Raw genomic sequence first — 4,503 nt, 5'->3', positions numbered from 1 at the left:
TTCCTACATATAGGATAATATGATGTGCTCCTTCATCTAAGATGCTACGGTGACATGAGCTTCGAGGTCGTTGGATATGGTATCAAAGGGCATGTGAGTAGTTTTTGTACAAATTGTGTGCAATTCTCAAACTCATCAAGGTTTCCTGCAAAAATATTAAGACACATCATGTGAGATGCTATGGGGGCACATGATATTCTCCCGGGGAGGAGGGGTGGGGGGTTCACAACCAATCGATGGTTGGGAGGGTGGGGACAAATATAATCTAAACCACCCTAAACAGAGCTCCACAATTTTATCTAAGGTCGAGGGGTTGACCCCCGACAATCATAGCTCCGCCTAAACACAACATTTGCATGTACTGTAGTACTAGACTTAATATTCATGATTCAGTTTCATGTTCATTTTAAATATTGAACTGAGGACCATGGATGTCTTACATTTTACTCCCTTCGTTCCTAAATATTAGTATTTTTTAGAGGTTTCAAATGGACTGCCACATATGGATGTATATGAGTCTAGATTCACTCATTTTGCTCCGTATGTAGTCACTTGTTAAACTCTCTAAAAGACTAATATTTAGGAATAGAAGGAGTATTTTTGAATTCGTGTTATACATGCATGGTTTGGAAAAATAGACGCACTATACTTATTGGATTGTTGTTGTGTTCGTGCGTGTGTGTCTCTCTGTGTGTGTGTGGTCATATGCTTGATACATACAAAGTTTTCTCACCTCCATATTGTTCATCTTTTAAATTTGAATTTGCATTGGAAAACTTACTAAGGATACCATGAAATGTGAAATCCACATTGAGATCACTATATCACAAACTCACTCTAATTCAATAACTCGTCATAAATAAATTACCATGTTGAGATTAGTATTTGCAAGGAAAATACGGGTATTGTAATACACATAGATTCGTTCGACAATTTAAAAGGTTCCTTTTGTATTCTCGAATGGGAGGACCCAACGGCGTACCAGCCAGACCTTGGCTCGTGTTGATCCTAAAAAAATAAAAAATAAAAAACTGGGCTCGTGTCCTTCGGTGGCGTGCATGGTACGCACATTAGGCAACCCCAACCAGTCGAGCCTCAACATTTCAAGTTGAAATATCTGGCGGCCAGAATTCTAGCCCTAGGAAATTCCACTCATGTCCCCGGTCCATAACGACTAATGATGAACAACAGAGGGATGCTTTAGTAACTACACAATGTTACCTACCGTGCCGAGCATGGTTCAATTCCCTCGGTCGCCGCTCATCAGGGTCACCCGTCAACTGCAATGCCTAGTACTACTACTACTACTATACCAGGATGAGCATAGAATTGAGCCCGTTTGTTCGTGCCTAGTACTTGAGTTAATATATCAGGCAATGCACTGGTACGGAGGGATTATCCTTTTACTCTGCATATATAACTTGTCTGAAGTCTAACTAAGCAAAATGTTTGACCAAATCCTATTTTAAGAAATACAACAGGACAGATGTACAACTTGAAAATTTATTGCATGATGCAGGTTATGATATTGATTCGAATCCTAGATCTTAAATTTTAGAAAATCCAAAAGTGAGCATAAATTCTTGAAACTAAGCATGGTCACATGATATGGCACAAATATTACTTCATAAGTTTTTTATTCAATTTGAGACAAATTGCTTATGACAAGTTGCACAAATGAAGAGCCAAAGTATTTTGGAACAAAGACCTGTCACATTAAGGCGAACACTTTCACTATTGAAACCGTGGGCGTTTATGTGCCGCCACGAGTCCCCGTTTCTCTTCGGCAGGTGCCGTCCGAGCAAGCATGTGAGTCGACGGGAGGCGTGCGAGCAGACCGCTGCGCCAGCTGTCAGGGAGACGTGCGAGCAGACTGATACGCCGGCTATTAGGTAGACGTGCGAGCAGACCACTGTGCAGGCTCACCGGGAGGTGAGCCCTTTGACCAGGCTCTGCCGCCCACCGTCGTCCCAACTTCTCCCACTTTTAATGTCGCCGGCGCCGCAGTTTAAAATCAACCCCGCACTACTCGGTATCGCTACAATCTTCTCTCTTCCTCTCCGATTCTCCTGTCGTCTACCTCAAACTAGCCCGACCTAAACGTATGCCATGCCGCATCACGATGGTCTGCCCTTAGTGTTCCAGTTTCCCGAGGATGAGACCCAGCCGGAGTCTCAAGAACATAAGGCGCTATGGGACGAGCTTGAACTGGCCGTGCGGGAAGACGCTGCGCCTGTCCCCGCTCCCGTTCCGGCTCCCGTCGCCTCGACTGCGTCGGCGCCCATCCCCGTGGCATTGATGGGTTGGGAGCCACACATTGTCACCGATCTTGATCCCACAGGGTTCCACGAGGTCCCCGCCGACTTTCACGCGCCCGTGCACCTGCCAGCGCATGCGCCTGCACGTGCACTCATGCGCACGCCCGTGCCGGTGCCCGTGCACCTGCCAGCGCATGCACCTGCATGTGCACTAACATGCGCGCCCATGCCGATGCCCGTGCACACGAATGTCTCTGCCGCGCCGTTGACAGCATCTGTCCCCGCGCGGGTGCCAGTGCCCCCCTCAGAAGCATGGATGTCCGCCGTCGACCGCTTCCTTGCACCAACGCCAGTCGCCTCCTCCCGCCAGTTGACTTGCTCCAAAGTCTAGAACATTTTGGCCTTCCTTGAAGCTAGGCCAACGTCCAGGAGTACGCCAACAAAGGTGCATGACGCCACCGTCTCCGTCGGTCAGTGGCCCGACGACACAAAGAGCACGACAGAGGAGCCACTTCCCACCGCGAGACGCCTCCACTGCCGCCGCGTAATCTAAATTTGCCATGAAAAACATTCAGATTGCCATGCTTAAAATTCGAACGTTTATCATTTCCGTTTATTTTATATCGATCGTCGTATAATTTTAAGTCGGAGTCAGACTGAACGAAATCTATGGTTTGATCGATTGAATGTTCTGCTAGAGCCGTATCAAATTAAATATAAAACGTCATCAAGCCACATGTATTCCTTGTCATCCAACGACCTAGACTGCTTCAATGTCGAGCGCTCAACACATTAAGCATGCAGTTAATTTCATGCCAAAAATAGTGCTAATCACATAACAACACGCAAATAATATCCTAGTACTTAATATCCGCATGCACTTAATATACTTCCAAATTAACGTGCATTGCATGTACACACTGACTAGTGCTGCTAGTACGTGAAACTGGTGCCGTGACTTGTGAACGCGTCCAGATATGGCCAACGGCAACATCGCCCGCGAGTTCTTCCTGTTTGCTCGTGCGTCTAAACGCAGAAGGGAAGGAGAGAGAGAGAGCACACATGGAACCCACCAGTAAGTGAAGGCAAAATAGTACTAAAAATAATATTACATGTTATCCATTAATTAGGTTGTGGTAATATAAAAACATTATGTGAACAAACGGGGGTACAACAAACATTGCTATTCTACGTATGTTGCCTATTGACGTGTGGCTTGAAGGCCCGGTCGCATGCTCGATCCTCGTCCTTTATTTTTTAATTTGTATAACGGTCCAAATTTGTTTCATGACATGTGGGCCCCTCGGTGTGTAGTTTGTAGAACTTTAATTTGTGGGTCGAAATTTGTTCCATTCCAAGTGGACTATCAGTGTGTAGTTTTGTATTTTATTTGTAATAATTAAAGAGAACAACATAGCTTTTTCAATAATACCATGGTGCAATGTTGAAGGCGAGAAAAGACGTGCGAGAGAGCAATGGCCGAGCCAGAGGGAAATCAACTAGGGGAGTTGCGTGGGTCGCAACGGTGTTTGGAGTAGTTGTGGGCCGGATGCTACGAAAATATAATCTAAACCGACCGGAATAAATGCCTACACAAATTAATCCAAGGTTGGAGTGCCCCTCGCAATGTAAATAGCTCCGGTTTTGCAAGGGATGGAGAGGTAGTAGCTTCAACGTGTGGAAGATACGTGTGAGAAAGCGAGGTCAATCGAGAGACATATAGATAGAGAGACAAAGTGAGTGTGGTCCGACATTCATTGAACAAATATATATGCTCCGGAGAGATATTGTCCGATTGAGCTTTTGGAAAGGGTGAGGGCTGTATGGTAGAGCTCGAGAGATGATCCAGTCAGAGACGTGTAGATATATTTTGTGCGTGGGAGGAAGCAAGGTCAACCGATCACATAGGGTCGCCGTGCGATTCGGAAGAGTGAGACATGTTGGAGAGAGTGACCTAGATAGACAATGTGTGTGAGAGAGTATACAATGTGAATAGGTCGAATTGGGCTCAAACATGGTGATATATCATTTTTGTCCGAGAAAGAGCGAGGTCAATCGAGACATACAAAGAGAGAGAGAGACTGAGAGAGAGAGAGAGAGATTGAGTTAGCGTGGCCCACCATGAGGTCAAAAGAGTAGCGGCGGCTTGGATGGACTGACCTAGATAGACAATCTGTATGAGAGAGTATAGAGTGTGTCGATTGAGGCCTGAACAGGGAGATATATCATTTGTGTGTGAAAGAAA

Source organism: Triticum dicoccoides, chromosome 4B (assembly GCF_002162155.2).
Source record: "Triticum dicoccoides isolate Atlit2015 ecotype Zavitan chromosome 4B, WEW_v2.0, whole genome shotgun sequence".
Taxonomy (NCBI): Eukaryota; Viridiplantae; Streptophyta; class Magnoliopsida; order Poales; family Poaceae; genus Triticum; species Triticum dicoccoides.
The sequence above is the reverse complement of the archived record's forward strand: the minus strand, read 5'-3'. Positions refer to the sequence as shown.